This window comes from Delphinus delphis, chromosome 8 (genome assembly GCF_949987515.2).
Source record: "Delphinus delphis chromosome 8, mDelDel1.2, whole genome shotgun sequence".
In the NCBI taxonomy this organism is placed as follows: Eukaryota; Metazoa; Chordata; class Mammalia; order Artiodactyla; family Delphinidae; genus Delphinus; species Delphinus delphis.
The window spans coordinates 6,045,399-6,063,395 of NC_082690.1; the positions used below are offsets into that span (position 1 = coordinate 6,045,399).

Genomic DNA, 17,997 nt, shown 5'->3' on the forward strand with positions numbered 1-17,997 from the left:
CAGTTTTCCATGTACATCTTTGCTCTCCAATTAAAATGGAAATTCCTGGGGACACAAACTTTTATCTTATCTCCCATAGTACCATGCATTGTTAATTTCATATAATATGTCCTCCATGAATACTTGTTGAGTGAAGGAATGTATGAATGAATGAGGATATAAAGCAATATAAATAATTGAATGAATGGGATGGATTGTCAGTATTTCCCAGACTTAAGGAAAAGGAAAGTCACTCCAGATGCTTATCAGGTTGAACCTCTTACCGTTACTTAGGTTAATTATTATTAGCCTCATTTTACAGACAAAGTAACCGAGGCCAGTGTAGACCAAATGCTTATGGAAATCATATTGCCCAATGCAAGGCTCTTTATTCTAGGCCATTCTGCTCAATATTAGCCTCTATTTTTTAATCTCTGGCACGTATGTCATGGGATTCTCTTCAAGAAGACCAGAAAAGATACCCTAGTTCTTTTTATTCCCTTCTCATTAACCCCTTTTTTTAGTCCCATGCCTTCATAGAGGGTACAGATGAGCACTTATAATAAGAAGATGTCCTACTCTATATAAACAGGGCAGACAGGGTCTAAATACATCCAAAAGGCAAAAGTTTTTCAGGATCAAAAGTAATTCCCAGAGAATCCCCTGGTGGTCCAATGGTTAGGACTCAGCACTTTTACTGCCGTGACCTGAGTTCAAGCCCTGGTCGAGGAACGGAGATCCCGCAAGCCAAGCAGCTCAGCCAAAAAAAAAGTAATTCCCAGATTAGAGTCTATGGATACGGTGAGGAGGGAACTTTATCAAAAGCAGCAGCCTAACTGTGCAGAATGTGAGAAATCAGCCAATCACAGACGCCTCCATCAGCAGGCAGGGCTGGGAGAACAACTGTCTGCAAGTGTTCCTGTCTCTCCTGGCCACAACGCTACCAGGACCTCCTTGGTAGATGGTTCCCTGGACTTGGTTCAGAGCCCATGAATGGAAACTCTCAGGACAAGCTTTTTCTTCTTGCTGCTGGCAAACTGCCCCAGAAGCATTCCAACCCCCTGGGCTCCACCGGGAAGCAGGCATCAGATCACAAGAGCAGAGCACCAGCTACCAGGGACAGGGTGGACCTGGCTTGGTAGAGGCCCCAGGCTCCAAGAAGTGAGAAGATCACTAAACAGGCTAGTTCTGCTACAGCAGGAAGAGTTAAGCCTGCTCCTGAGAAATCTCTGGCAAACGTTCTCACGGTATGATTTGTGAACAGCAGTTCCTGATAAAAACTCAGAAAGAAGATAGTAGTTATTAACACCCTTTGGGCTGAGGCCTGCACCTCCTTTGACAGTCTTTCTGCATGTTAGACAAAGGGGTGCAGAAAATCAGAAAGATTTACGGGCAGTTGGGGGTTAGCGCCGCAGCCTGGAATCAGAAGGTAGTTCTCACCTGGCCTTTCTAAGAGATAAAAAGCTAAACGGTTCTGTGCCTCTATGTCCCCAGCCGTAAGATGGGTTTTCCTGGACTGGGACTGTTGTGCTTGTATGTGAGATGCCAGATCTACGCTCCACGCATCAGCCACGTGTCCTCAAGCCACATCAGCCTGGAGTGGGAACCGTGATGGTCACTTCAGGCTCAGTTCTCAGCGGTAACAAGAACCTTCCTCGTGGGCTGCTTCCTCCCGGCAGCTCAGTCCCCGGACGCCGTGCCCTTCCTCTGGCTGCGGCGACGCCACTGGAGCCCCAGTCTGGGCTGTGGGCCGTGCTGACCTTACAAACCCTGGTGTGGCATTCTAGCGCTCGGCTCCAGCACTCCCCTCCCCAGAGGGCCCAACTGCTCCTCTCCGGTTTCATTCCATTCTCTTCTTGGGCTCCCACATCACACAGACCTTGAAGTACCTGACTGGTTTCTGCACTTCACTAAGCTTCCTTGAAGGGTTGGGGTAAAAGGCCATTCGAAAGGTGTCTCACCATGTTACGCTCTTTTTTTTTTTTTTTGGCCAAGTCCCTTGCATTGGAAGCGTGGACTTGACCACTGGATGACCGGGGGAGTCCCAGTACGCTCTTCTAACGTTGAGGGCATATTTTAAAACATAATCACTGAGCCTTCATCACACTTATCAAAAATAACAATAATTCCTTAAAGTCCTCTCCTACCAATCCCTATGCATATTTCCTTGATTTTCCCAGTCTTTTTACTATGGATTTGTTTCCATCAGGATCCAAACAAGGGCCTCACGATGCATTTGGTTATCTCTTCTGACTCTATTTTGTCTGATAATAACTCACCCTCCCTTTTTCTCTAATGCCATTTTTGTTGCAGCATAATGCATTATTAGTTGGAAAGACTGGGTCATTTCTCCCACAGAATGTCCCACCTTTTGGATTTAGCCAATTGTATCCTTGTCATTTAAGTATTTCTTCCATCCCCCATATCTCCTATAAATTAACAGCAGTTCTAATGACTTGATTAAAATCAGGATCAGTTTTTTAGGCAAGAAACGTTATAGAGATACTTCCCGTTGCATCACCACATATAATGTTTGTGTTGTCCCACTTTTAGGGAGGCTAAGGTTGATCACAGGGTGTAGGTGGTGTCAGCCTGACCCTTCCATCATAATGCTCCCCACTGACATTTCAGCTAATAGTTTTAGCCTCATTAATGGAAGTTGCCTAGATCAATTATCTCTTTAGAGGTGGAAAATAGTGCATTTTAAAAAATTCTATCATTCCTTCTGCATTTATTGGTTGGAATTCTCCTATTATAGGACCTACTTGTATGAAAGATTTAGTTACCCCATAATATATGGCATAGAAAAGATAAAATACTTTCTCATTATTTATTCATTTTCAGAATAAAAAAATATTACCCTAGCAACTTCCAATGGCAAGGCTATTAGGTTGTTTGTGATTTTTTTGGTTTCATTATGAACTCATGTTTTTTATGTATTCGATGGGTTTTAATCGATTGAAGTTATTATTCTTTTTGATGCAGAAATTGCCCTATCTTGGCCAATAAGGGCCTTTAAAGTGGTTCCTGTGTTGTTTTGACATGACCTCTAATAGTCTGGGAGAGTTTCCTTGCAAAACAAGTGGTCCATGGCTCATCATGTAGATTTCTTGTCCCAGACCTGGAATCAGCCATTTCACCATGGGAAATGGTATTTAGAGACCCATGTCAGGATTTTTATTTAATTAAGCTTTGCAAACATAATTGAGACTTTCTGTGTGGACATCTCTTGCATCTCACTGCCCTTTTTTTTTCCATTGGAGGTAAATACTACCATGAATGTGTTATTTATCCTTCTTATTTAAGTTTTTATTCTTTTACTACATATTTTGTATACATACATATTGAATGGCATTGTCTTGCAGATACTTAAATCTTATAAGATGGTATTACACTGTGTGTATCTTATTTCAATCAGTGTTTTCCACACTATACTATATTTTTTATATTTACCCATATTGGTAGATATATTGCCAGGTCATATTCACTGCTGCGTTTTCTTTCCTGGTATAACTATACCACAGTTCTGTTCCTGTTGATGAATTCTTTGGTTTTCAAATTTTGCTATTACAAACAATACTGCAATGGATATTCTCCATCACACCTCACTGTGCATAGCATGAGAATTTCTCTAGGGTATATTTCTAGATGTGAAACTGCTCAGTCTTCGGGTATGAGCACCTTCAGGTTTCCTAGATACTGCTAATTGCTCTCCAGAATGGTTGTGCAAATTGATACTTCCACCAGCAGTGTACAAAAGTTCCCACTTTCTTCCTACAATCTCACTCAAACTTGGTATTATCAGACTTTTTAATTTGCGAAGTGATTTCTCCTTGGCATCTTAATTTTCACTTCTGTGACTGCTAGTGAGGTGTGTCAGCTCCTTGCGTGGTTGTTTCTATTGCGTTTGAGAGCACAGTAGTTAAGACCATAGGAACTGAAGCCAGACTCCTAGGCTCAAGCTCAGCTCTATCACTTAACTATCAGTGATGTTAGGCACACTATTTAGCCCTTTCTGTGCTCGTTTCTTCATCTGTAAAGTGGGGGTGATAAACACCTGTCTCGTAGGGGCATAGTAAAGATTAAATGAGTTCATACATCTCGAGTGCTTAGGACAGTGCCCAGCCATCATCATCATCATCATCATCGTTATTGGCTCGCCGGGGTTCTTTCTATATTCTGGATACTATTTTCTTTGTTAGATTTTGCATTTTAAATATCTTTTCCCAAATGTCTGCAATTCGTCTTTTTACTTTGTTTTTGGTATCTTTTGTTTTTGCAGAAAGTTTTTTGTAATATGATGTAATAAAATGTTGTCCTTAGTTTTTCCCATACAGTTCAAGGTTTTGGTGTAAAGCCTAAGAAATCTTTCTATACACAAGGTCATAAAGACCTGTATTTTCTTATAAAAGTTTAAAGTTTTTTTTTTTTTTTTTTTACTTGTAGGGTTTTAACCCACCTGTGATGTAAGAGAGGGATCCAACTTTGTGTTTTTCCACACACATAATCAATTTTCCAAGCACCATTTATTGAACGGTCTTTGTCTTCCCATTTATTTATAATTCTACATTTATTACATATTGGGTCCACATATGTGTGAGTGTGTTTCTGGGCTTCCTATCCTGTTCCATTGATTCATTTTCCAATTCTTGTGCCATCCCACTATGTCCGAATTTCGAAGACTTTTATCTTAAAATAAGCCTTCATATCTCATAGAACAAGTCCCACCTCCTCTCTCTTTTTTTTTAACATCTTTATGGAGTATAATTGCTTTACAATGGTGTGTTAGTTTCTGCTGTATAACAAACTGAATCAGCTATACGAATACATACATCCCCATATCTCCTCCCTCTTGTGTCTCCATCCCACCCTCCCTATCCCACCTCTCTAGGTGGTCACAAAGCACCGAGCTGATCTCCCTGTGCTATGCGGCTGCTTCCCACTAGCTATCTATTTTACATTTGGTAGTGTGTATATGTCCACGCCACTCTCTCACTTCCACCTCTTCTTTTTTGAAATGGAATCTCAGTTCTTGGCCCCTTGCTCCTCCACAGAGTCTCCCGGAGCCTGAAGGACAGTGTAGACTGTGTCTAACATCTGAGAAATCTGGCTGGTAGCTGCTCTGATGACGGAGCAAAGGGAGGTATTAGGGAGATCCCACATCCCCAGAATTTATCTGAGTGAAGTGTGGAGGTATTTCCCCTGAGCCAGTTGTGGGCCATAGGAAAGACTTGCCTTTGTGGGATCATCTTAGACCCATGTAAGAGGGCCAGCTTCTATAAAGAACTATAGCTGATGGTAAGCTAAGTAACCCGGTGGAAAAGATGCACTCTCCCATATGAATGACATTGGAGACGAGAGATTCCCAGAAACAGCAGGTGCCCCAAAACGCCCACAGAAGACCTTCTGGATAGAAAAAGTCAGCTTTAAACCTCCGCCCAGTCCCAGGTGATCTGACCTGCTCATAACGGGGCTGGGCCAGTAGGACCTTTCCCTTTGCTCCCCTTTCTTTCCCTGCTTCAATTCTAGAGGAGCCAGAGACCACCTAATGAGTGCAAGGGGAGGAGGAGAAAACCTCGTCGAGGAAACAGATGGCACACATACCGTGCTGTCTATTCCCGTTGCAAGCTTTCCACCTGTTGCAGACTCAGGCTGGGGATGAAGATAAGCTTCAACTTGGTGATGCTGGAAGTTTTGACTATTACCTGGGACTATATATCTTAATTCATAAACTGAGACCATTTCTCACGATCAAAGGACTTTTTAGTTGGAGTGGCCAAAAAAGTGAATGAGTTTTCATTTATTCAGTGGCAAGGAAGAATTGGTCCACAATTCAGCTTACAAGGACAAGAGCGGGAGGCAAATAAGGACACTGCACAACTGTATTCCACGGATCCTACTCATGTGAGGTACTTACTATCTTTATTATGTTGCTGAATTAAATTTGCTAATATTTTACCTAGGAATCTTGCATCTACATTCTTAAGTGTGGTTAATAGATAATTATCTTGTCCTTGTCAGCTTTGGTATCGAAGTTATACTAACTTCATAAAAAGATCTGGGGAGCTGTCCCCCTTTTCTATCATCTGAAACAGGTATAATATAAGGATTATATGTTTGTTGATGACTTTGTAAAACTTGTCTCCAAAACCACCTGGGCCCGACTTTGGGGTGACTTTGGGGTACAGGAGACTGGGTAATATAACCTATAATTCCACTTAGGTACAATAAGGTCTCAGTCGCTGGGAGGCAAACAAATGTGGGGCACCATTCTCCCTGTGCATCGTGGAACCCTCACCCGCCTCTTAGGCCCCTCAGGTAGCATGGATAGCCCAGGGCTCATGATGGAAGGAGAATGCCAGTGCCAATTTGGATATCAAATTTTAGTAAAGCTGGATTTCTTTCTTTTTAGATAAAAGTTAAATAGAAATTGAAGAAAAAGGAAAAATATTGCCTCCCCTGCACCAGTGGAACCTCTTATGCACCCCATCTTTGGAGATGTGGACTGAACATGACCAGCAGCTAAAGCGGTCCGCGCGGAGCCTCTGCGGGGAAAGGGAGAGACAGGAAGAGGGGCTGGCGGTGGCAGCAGCCACGTGCAGGTTTTACCTGTGAGTCTGATCATAAGAGTCCCTGAGCGCGCTTGTTAACAAAAGAGACTCCCAGACTTTAGCCCAGACTTACCAAATCAGAATCTCAGAGTGGGATGTGGGTGGGTGCCTGGAACCTGTATTTTCATTTTGATAACCACTCCAGAAGTCTTGTAAATGGGCAAGTTTGGGAAACACACAAAAGGAGAATAAGCATGGGCTTTGGAGTTAGGCCAGAGCTCCATAATCACTCACCCTTTAACAGTTGTGGGCTTAGGGTGTGCCACTTAATCTCCCTGTGCCTCCAGGCCCTTAAGAAAAGGGGGTTAGTCATACCTCCCTGGTAGGGTAGCCACAAGGATTCAATGAGAGGATTCATGTAAAACACCCTGTACAATGTCCAGCACTTGGTAAATGGTCATCTTTTTTATGGACAGGCTTCTGGTGGAAGATGTGAGGCTTACATTTCCAACCTGCAAAACATTCATCCGTGAGGTTGAGATGAAGGGATGGTGCCTCAGTTCTCGTTTGTTCAGCATTCAGTCCCATTTTTCTGGTAGCAGTGACGGTTTTTTCTTAGAGAATCATCACCACCTTTTAGTGCCAGTTCATGTAGTTCAGGTTGATGGATCTGACCCTGCCCTTCACCTCCAGGGCTGAGTGTGATCAAGGCCTGGCCAATCAGCATACTCCTTTCCCCCTGGCCGCCATGACTGGTTCTGAATAAGGAGTATGACCCAAGTTGGTCCAGTGAAATTCCACCTTGGGACTTTTCACTAGAGCTGTGAGCCTGGAGCTGAGCTGCCAGCTGCCCGCTTGCCAGAGGAAGGGAGGGCCCACCTGAGAACGCAGCAACAGAGGAGAGAAAGCCTGAGATATGGGGAACATGGGACCAAAGCTCAAAGGAACCTGGAGCCCTGGAATCGAGACATGCTGAAGCAATTCCATCCTGGGAATTTTCAGTTACGTGAGCCAACAACTTTTTTTCACTTAAGACAGTTTGAGTTAAATTTTCTGTTACTTGCATTCAAAAGGGTTCTGACAATGAGTTTTAAGGCACTTCTTCTATTTTAGTCTTCAACTTACTGTATAATCATGTAAGCCCCTTTCTTGTCTGATACATTTCCTAACTTTATTAGGAAGAAGCAATCCCATGGCCTTAGCATTTAGACTTGATGGATAATGGAAATTGCTAAGGCATGATCACTCCCTGGGGATTAGACAACTCAAATCCTTTCCATCTAAATAGATTCTTTTCTCTCAGGGTGAGAAGGAGCTGATATTTAGGTAGGTCTCTGTTTTTGTTCTCCAAACTCTGAGAAAGGTTGCCGTTAAAGGGCAACACAACAATTAAAAGCTGTTGGATGTAAGAATGACACGCTGGGTTGGTATGCAGTACTGTGCAGCTGAGATGATTATTCTCAATTAATGGGCAAACATTACACAATTGTCTCTTTCAAGTCCAGAGTGCTAATGTATAATACACAATCAGAGGGCATTGTCCATCAGCCTGTAACTCGTTAGCCACGGCCAATTCCTTACCCCTTAGAAATAAAGTAGTCTGTTGTTCATGAAAGCCACAATTTGGGGTCTTTTAAATTTGCAGCTATAGACCAGGTGAAGGATTTCTATTTGGGAAGAATCCAGGTGGAATTGGGAACCGAAATTCCTGTTGCGAACTCATTATTAAGGCAAAATCAGTGTTGGTAGAATGGGGGTGGGAGGGAGGTGGGCTCTGATCTCCTGTGCCTCTCACCAGGAACCCCACTCAAGGACTCTTGGCCAGTCTGGCTGAGGCAGCATCTGCCCTGCTGAGGGACATCCCAGAATGGACATGTCCCTATGTGACTGCCCAGGGAATGCCAAATAGATTGGGTCATTTTATTCAAACCTGGGGGACTTGGCTGCCCAGGCACATGCTCTGTGGATGAACTCACTTTTGCTTTGGTCCACATGGCTGCCGAAGTCTGCAGCTCAGACAGCAAGGGAAAGAGGTGAGGAGAAGGCAGGGAGGGAGATCAGAGAAATCTGTGGAAGAGGATTGAATTACTGTCGGATCACAGGGTGTGGGAGACTCTGGGACAGATTGATGGGAGAGCCTACCCGGCTGGCAGGGACCTGAGAACTGTCACAGATGGCGGTGCTGAGCCAGCTGCCTTGCTTGTGCGTGCAGAGCACAAGCTAAATGGGAGCAAGACATCTTAACAGCTACCAAAACACCCAGCAGTATATCAGCCCACCTAACTGGAAAACAAAGCAGGCCTTTGGACTCCAAATCCCCCAGGCCAAAGCCATATCTACAATGTTATCCAGTGTCTTGCTTCACAGGGCATGTCTCTATCAGTCTTTCAACAAACACCTATTAAAAGCTTCTAAATGTCAGGGCTGGCTGCGCTAGGTGCTGGGGATGTGAAGGAAATATGCACAGTACTCCCCTCTAAGGGTCTCACCACCTAGTAAACAATTATAAAAAAGGGAAAAAATGCAGTAGGAGCTGGGGTAAAAGAGAGCACAAGTACTACAGGAAACAGGCACCAGCTTATGTTAAGTTGTTATGTAAAGCTAAAGAATTCGTATCTTCAAACATGCATGAACCACTCTTCAAATTCCACCCAACAGTTGTCTCTCATCCAATCCAGGCTCATACCTATGACCTCAGCATGGTAAAAATATCCCCCATGGCCCTTAAGGTCTAGTAATAATTTAATGTTTTGTTTTTCTCTGTATGTTCTCTGATGTGTTTTCATATCTCGGATGTCTTTCTTTTCGAGGGTGTTATTTACTCTGGTTGGTAGGATATGATATTAAAAGGTCAAGGCTTTAATTTTTTGGAACATTTAGCTTCATTTGGAAAGAGAATTAAGCCCCCACGATCAGAGGTTTACCCCTCAATCTAAGCCAGAGGCTTAGCAAATGTGGATTGTGTCCTTGCTTACTGGGGCCAGAGCAAGAGACAAAGAGGTTCGCTCCATTCAAACCCATCGTCATTACCAGATATTATGGTATTGACAGGACACAGCCATTACGTGGTTTGGCAGCGTTACTGTGCTCATAAATAATGGTAAATATGAGCATGTGTGTGTGTGTGTGTGTGTGTGTGGGCATGTGCCCATGTAACGTTTTGCAGTCTCCTTGAGGGCAGCGATAATGGTAATTATTGTGAACGGACAAGCATAACCCCAGATACTGACAAGGCACACTCCCTCATATCTCTCATGTCTGTGCTCAGCATCACCTCCTCAGAAAGCCCTTCCCTGATCACGACTAGAATGTAAAGTCACTGGGATTTTTGTCTATTTTGTTCACTGTCCACAAAATTAAAGACCTGAACTTTTAAAATGTCATATTCCACTGAGTACGTTAAACAACACAGTCAAGAAGAAAGATGTCCTATATATAGGATGAATAAACAGCAAGGTCCTACTGTATAGCACAGGGAACTATATTCAATATCCTATAACAAACCATAATGGAAAAGAACATGCAAAAGAATATATGTATGTAACTGCATCAATTTGCTGTACAGCAGAAACTACCACAGCATTGTAAATCAACTCTACTTCAATAAAATAAGTTTAAAAAAAAAAGAAAGATGACCAAGACGTGAAAACAGAGAATCTACACGGAAAAGAACACAATCAATAAATTGTTGCTAGACCTGAATGGCCTGGGGATAGTTTGACCCTGTTGAGGTCATGGATATGAAACTAATGGGACAAGAGAAAACCGTTGGACGGACATAAGGGAAGATGTGGCATCTGAAGAGTGGTTTATGTGGCTGAGGACAATCACGAAGTCTTTGGCTTCACACCACAACTTACATGAAATGGTGCTACCTTCTGGGTGCAGCTCCTAGAACAGTGCCTGACACATAATAGCCACTCAGTAACTTCTTATTGAATGTCAAGCGCTCTTCAATGAAGTTATTTGTTTCCTGTCATTTAATTTTGTAAAAAGGTAGTATGTTGACATAGTTCAACATTCATTTTAGTGTAAAAAGGTAACACAAGGCCTTGTTCTTACCCTATTCTCTGCCTGACTGGTTCCCACCCAGCAACCATGTCCTGTAACCATTTTTATTACTTTCCTTCCAGACTTTGTTTATGCAAATCAAATATAACTATATTTTTATTTTATTATGCAAAAGATAACATACTATCTACTCTGATATTAACCTTGCTTTTTTTCATTCAATAATATAAGTTGATGAATGGGTAATGTGGTATATTTATACAACAGAATATTATTCTACCATAAAAAAGAAGGAAATTCTGCCATTTGTGATAACATGGATGGACTTTGAGGGCATCATGCTAAGTGAAATGAGTCAGACAGGAAAGACAAATACTGCATGATCTCATTTACATGGGAAATGTAAAAAAAAAAATCGTACTCATAGAAGCAGAGAAGAGGTTGGTGGTTGCTAGAGGCTGGGGGCAGGAGGGAGAAACTGGGGTGAAGGCAGTCAAAAGGTACAAACTTCTAGTTCTAAGATAAGTAAGTTCTAGAGATAGAACATATAGCATGGTGACTATAGTTAACAATACTGTATTGTACATCGGAAAGTTGCTAAGAGAGTAGATCTTAAAAGTTCCCATCACAAGAAAAAATAATTGTAACTATGTGAGGTGATGGATGTTAACTAAACCTATTGTAGTGATCATTTTGCAATACATATGTACATCAAATAATTATGTTGTACATCTTAAACTAATACAATGTTATGTCAGTTGTTTCTCAATAAAATGGAAGGGAAAGATATAAGTTGGAGATTCTTCAAGTTCAATTTGGTGTCTTCAATTTTTTTTTTTTTTTTTTACAGTTCCAGTCAATTCTACTGTTTAAATGTTCCACAGTTTATTAAACCAGCCCATGTGGATGGACACTTGTGTTGTTTCCAGTCTTTTGCTATTAAAAAACAAAAGCACTCTATACCATATAATAGTATAAATTCCCAGAGATAGGATTGCTAGGTCAAATAGTTTATGTCTTGGTAATTTTATATACATATTGCCAAATTGCCTTCCAAAGGGGTTATGTAAATTTAAGTCCTCACCAGCAATGTAAAAAAAAAAAAGTCTGTCTCCCCACCACCTTGCCAACAGAGTTTTATCAAACTTAGAATTTTGCTAATCTAGTAAGTAAAAAATAATACCTCAGTATGTTTTTTATTTGCATTTCTCTTGTGACACAGAGCACCTCTTTATTTCTATGAATGGATACTTCATACCTTTCTTATGTTTCTGTTAGGTTAATCGTCTTTGTATACTTGGCTTATAAGAAGCACATTACATATAGGGAGGTTAGCCCTTTCTCTGTAATGTGAGTTTCAAAATTTTTTTCCAGTAGTGTGTTGGTTAGTGTTTAGTAATGGTCTCTGGGGAAAATAAATCCTGGTTTATAGCATTTGCCAAGTTCCATGATGTAAATATTCCCACCACAGCCAATTTCAAGCTACCAACATATCACTAAATGTGGAGTTGGGGAGAAACGTGCAACACCAGGCCATTATGTAATATCTCCATGATACAGACACAACAGATGTAAATCACTCCAAGAGCATGGATGATAGCAAAATGTTGTTAAACAATTAGAGTGATGAGTCTTTGAGCATATATTACCTTTGTTTCATTCTTTATTTAATTATAAGTTTATATAACTTAATTTTAAATAATGGCTGTGGTTGACAACCAGCTTGCAAAATTTCTAAAATTTAATAATCAGCTCCTGTGAGCCAGTGCAGGCCATCTCCAACACCCCACTGCCTTTTATTCTATTTGTTTTCTGCCTTTTTTTTTCAAATGATGTTTTTCATCATGCAAAGGTTTCATTCTGATGTAGTTTTATTTATCAGTCATATTATTTATGAGTTCAGAATATTAAGTAATGGTTAGGAAGACCTTCCCCATTCCAAGATTATAAGAGTTTTACCATGTTTTCTTCTGACACTTTTATGGTTTCACTTTTATGTTTAAATCTTTAATCCATTTAGAGGATATGCTAGTGTATGGTGGGAGGTGCGGCTCCTACATGCAGTGTTTCCATCCAGTTATCTCACAGGAGGTGTTGAATGGTCCGTCTTTTCCCACTGGTTTGTAAAGCCACCGTTATATGATGTGGCTTTCTCGATTTTAATGAACGTGGTATTTATCATTATTTGAATGATGTTTTAATTATGATTATAGTTCATAAACAGCTTCCCTGTGTCTGCTCATTTGATTCTTTAACCTATAGTGGTAGGTTTGGTAGATTATAATAGCTACCATATTTTCATGCCCAGCATACTTTCCCATCCTCTGTCTCTTGAATCCTTTAGGGAACTCCCCCTTCATGCAATGTGATCCTGGAGAGACGGTCAATTATGGTACACTGGCCAAATACTGCGTTATATATGCGACCTAGGCTGGCCAATCCAAAAATCCCAACCCACGGTAATAGGCTAGGGTTTGGACATCTGACCTGAGCAAGGCAATATAATCTTCCTTGGGAATGATATTTGAAAAAGATTTTCTGTTGGAATTGTTAAGCTGGGAGATACGTTCTTTAGATCTTCTTAACTGACACATAAATTAAAACTATCTGAGAAAAAGCCAAATAAAAACAAGCAGAGCTAAGAAATGGAGAGCCAAAAAGTTTTAAAGGCATCATTTGGGTCTTTGGATCCAGCCTTGCTCCAAAGCCAATGCCCTTGGACAACCAGGAATAAAAGCCTACAAATTCCTTTTTTTATTTTTAACTTACGTTCATGTGTTCAATATGGCTTCTTATAATTTGCAGTCAAAAGAGTTCTAACCCTCTTCAATAGATATTACTGTTCCCACATTACAGAGGAAGAAACAGAGGCTGGTAGAGGTTAAATTCAATCAGTGTTAACGTGCTTCCCACTCTTTGCTCTTACCTTCTGGGACCCGTCCTTCCAGCACTGGCAGCTCCTCTCTTTGTGTATTGTATCCTGAAGATTTTCTGGTGATGACTGGGAAGAAAGGCCATATTAATGTATGGAGGCTGCTTACTATCTTCTAAAACAGTTAAGATTCTAAATTAGATCTGTTCTATTCCTCCTCATCAGACTTTCTTTTCCTGTAGCAAGGTGAAAATCTCCCTGACCCGACTTCTCAATATGATCAAAGTTTTGGCTTTATCCTTGGTATCTTTGGCTGGAAAGGTATAAAAGCTCATTATCCAATGATGTCACATTCAAATCAGCCTCAGAGTGTCTTTTCATATTGCGAGGAGAAATTTGATTTTCTAAAGTCCCTTTATAATTGGGAATTTCTTTATACTATCTGGAGTAGAGTATACCTCAAAAACATTCTGAGTTAGAACCAGGTCCTCTAAGAATTCTCCTTCCTATGGAACAGCTAATACTTAGAGCTTCACAATTAGAAATGTTATACAGACTTCTGTTAAAATGCAAACAGCCCCTGGACAGGTTTACACTCGAGTCTTTTGGCTATGTGCACTTTAATGTGAATTCATTTAGCAGATTGGAACATATTTTCACTGAGGTAGTAGGAGGCAAAGGAGGACAAGTAGGCAGAGAAGAAAAAGGAGAGGAGAGGCAGGGGATACTAATGATAGGAGAAAGAGTGAAGAAATGGAGAGGTGAAGACAATTACTAAAGGCTTTCCTCCCAAGTCACTTCTGAGATAGAGCTGTGAACCACAGTCAGGGTTAGGACAAGCTGATATGACAGCTACCATTAGGAATGAATTGAATTAGATTCTCGAGCTCTGAGGGGGGATCTAATTCAGCACTAGAACCAGCCATATCATTATCTTCACATTTTCTTCTACTTGGTCATTTTTGGCATCGCTCAAGACCCTTCATGAGCTGGAATTAATATGCATCCAGAAATCAGACCCAACCATTTGTAGCATGTAACTGCAGCTGTCCCACACTGTCAGCAAGCACCAACTCCCTGAGCAATTTACTACCTGGACAGAAGTTCATTTCATAAGCGTATCTGTTCTCAAATGTCATCCAATAACCTAGTGGATTCCTCATCTATAAAATTTCAACTCTCCAAGCAAGTTCCTGTTCCAAGCCTCCTTACAGTGGCTCAGAGCGTCTTTGCTCCACCATTTTTTAGTAACTACACACACCTTCACTTAGGTTACATGCCAAGTGCTCTGATGCTCTTTGGTGAAAGTCCAAGTGAAGGCAAAACTAGGTTAAAGAAAAGACTTCAGCAAAATGGCAGCCTAGGAAGCTCCAAGTTTTCATTCCCCAACAGAAATGTTTTTTAGAAAGGCAGAAACTGTCTGAACCAATCTTACTGGAGCTCTGGAAAACACTCAAAGTTTTGAGCCACCAAACAAATACCCAATCAAGAAAAAGCCATCGTGGGGCTTCCCTGGTGGCACAGTGGTTAAGAATCCGCCTGCCAATGCAGGGGACACGGGTTCAAGCCCTGGTCTGGGAAGATCCCACATGCCGCGGAGCAACTAAGCCCATGCGCCACAACTACTGAGCCTGCGCTCTAGAGCCTGGGAGCTACAACTACTGAAGCCCGCGGGCCTAGAGCCCATGCTCTGCAATAAGAGAAGCCACCACAGTGAGAAGCCCATGCACCGCAAGAAAAAGTAGCCCCTGATCGCCGCAACTAGAGAAAGCGCGCACGCAGCAACGAAGACCCAATGCAGCCAAAGATAAAATAAATGTAAAAAAAGAAAAGAAAAGAAAAAGCCATCTTCAAAACAGCAAGAAAGTTCTGTGGCATTTTTAGTTACATTTACTCCACCCTTCCCCAGCATGGCAGTGGTTTTGGTCTTGAAGTGGTGGCAACCTGGTTTCCAGTATCATTCCTCAAACTAGAAGAAGCAGAGCAGAAATTATTTGCAAATTATTGTGTACATTTAAACTGTCCGGTGGATACCTGAAGGACTGACACAAGAGCCTGTCTCTTTATGTCTAACTCAGAAATCAGGTGGTAAAAGTGGTGGACACTACTCATAAAACTTGCAAATGACAATAGCCCCACAGACTCCTGGAGCAAGAAATTATAGGTGGAAACATACAATAGACCTTCTAAGGTGCAGAGGACAATCTGGGGTAAGACTGGGAATCTAGGACATTTGAAAGCAGTCAAAAATATGGGGGGATTTAGGAAGCCATATGCACACCCAGGCAAGATGCGTGCTCAGAAAATTGCTGAGAAGACCTTAAGATTTTACCTGACTGATTGCTAGCCTCAGAACTAGCCTAGCTAAGTACTGAAGGAATGCCCTAGTACAGAGCCAATCTGCAAACACTGGAAGAGTTCCTGGCACTCAAGAAAATTTCTATCAAAACATCTGATTTTGAGCTGAATGTGAGCTAAAGGAACAGAGACTTCAGTGATCACATGTGACCAGCAATAGCCTCTGCAAAAATAGTTAGGAAATCACTCAAAACAAACAGACTATTACAGCCTTCAACAACAATAACAACAACAAAACCAGCAAACCCTGGGAAAGGGGAAGAATGTGATTTCCAGAGTCATCATATATATATATTTGGCCATGCCCCTGACATATGGGATATTAGTTCCCCATCCAGGGACGGAACCTGCACCCCTGCAGTGGAAGCATGGAGTCTTAACCACTGGACCACCAGGGAGGTCCCCAGAGTTACCATATTATAGTAGTTAAATATCCAATTTTAAGCAAAAGAAGATTGCAAGGCATAGAAAGAAATGGGCAAACATTCAAAGGAACAAAATCAATTCACAGAAACCATTCCTGAGGAAGCCCAGACATCAGACTTACTAGATAAAACTTAAATATGCTCAAAGACCTAAAGGAAAACATGGATAAGGAACTAATGGAAACCAGGAAAAATCATTTATAGATAAAATGAGAATATCAACAGAAATTATAAAAAGGAACCAAACAGAAATTGTGGAGCTGAAAATTACAATAATTGAAATGAAAATTTCACTGGAGGGATTCAACAGCAGATGTGAGCAAAGAGAAGAAAGAATCAGCAAGCTTGAAAATAAGACAATCAAAATCATAGAGTCTGAGGTGCAGAAACAAAAACAATGAAGAAAAGTGAACTAAGGGATCATGAAGTATACCAACATACACATTATGAGAGTCCCAGAAAAGACAAGAGGGGGGTGGAGATTATTTGAAGAAATAATGGCAAAACATCTCAACTTTGATGAAATAAATAAACCTACAACTGTAAGAAGCCTGATGGACTCCAAATAGGATAAACTCAAAAAGACCCAACCAAGACATATAAGCAAACTGTCCAAAGATAAAGAGAGAGTCTTAAAAGCAGCAAGAGAAAAGTGAATCATCATCACGTACTAGGGATTCTCAATAACAATATCAGCCAATTTTTCACAACAAACCCTGGAGGCCAGAAAGACATGGGATAAAATCTTTAAAGTACTGAAAGATAAACCTGTCAACCAAGAATTCTATAGCTGGCAAAACTTGCCTTCAAAAATAAACGAAGGGTTTCCCTGGTGGTACAGTGGTTGAGAGTCCGCCTGCTGATGCAGGGGACGTGGGTTCGTGCCCCAGTCTGGGAGGATCCCACATGCTGTGGAGCGGCTGCCTGTGTTCCGCAACGGGAGAGGCCACAGCAGTGAGAGGCCCGTGTACTGCAAAAATAAATAAATAAAAATTAAAATTAAAAATATAAACGAAAAATTAAGACATTCCTAGATAAACAAAAGCTGAGGAAACTGATTACCACTAGGCTTGCCCTACCAGAAATGCTAAAGGGAGTCCTTCAGGTTAAAATGAAAGGATGTTATTCAGTAACTTGAAGTTGTATGAAGAAACAAAGGTCTCTGATAAAGGGTTTAAAAGAAAAAATGCATAAAGAATAATTATAGAGCTATGTTATTGGGCACTGTTATGGGTGGTATTATGTCCCCCACCACCACCACCAATTAATAGTTGAAGTCCTAACCCTCAGTACCTCAGAATGTGATCTTATTTGGACATAAGGTCATTGCAGATATAATTAGTTAAGATGAGGTCATACTGGAATGGGTGGACCCCTAATCCAATATGACTGCTGTCCTTATAAAAAGGGGAAGTTTGAGACAGGTATACGGGGAGAATGCTATATGAAGATGAAGGCAGAGATCAGGGTGATGTTTCTACAAGCCAAGGAACAACAAAGATTTTCAAGAGACCACCTGAAGCTAAGTAAGAGGCATGGAACAGATTCTCTCTCACAGCCTCAAAAGATAGCAACTTGCTGACATGTTGATCTCAGACTTCTAGCCTCCATACCTGTGAGACAATAAATTTCTCTTATTTAAGTGATCCAATTTGTGATAATTTTTTAGAGTAGCATTAGGAAACTATTATAGGCACATAATACATAAAGATGTAATTTGTGACATCAATAACATAAAGTGGCAGGGGAAGACAGTTATATAGGAGTGGAGTTTTTGTATGCAGTTGAAATTAAGCTGGTG

General features: G+C 41.2%; 1 long non-coding RNA gene across 2 annotated transcripts in view; it reads right to left on the reverse strand.

Moving 5' to 3' along the window:
• Positions 1 to 17,997, reverse strand: part of LOC138414141 (uncharacterized) — a 67,951-nt gene that overhangs the window by 18,020 nt on the left and 31,934 nt on the right. For both annotated transcript variants that reach the window (XR_011246564.1, XR_011246565.1), the window contains one exon: positions 13,468 to 13,542. This is a non-coding gene — a long non-coding RNA (uncharacterized lncRNA). The remainder of the gene's footprint in view (positions 1 to 13,467; positions 13,543 to 17,997) is intronic.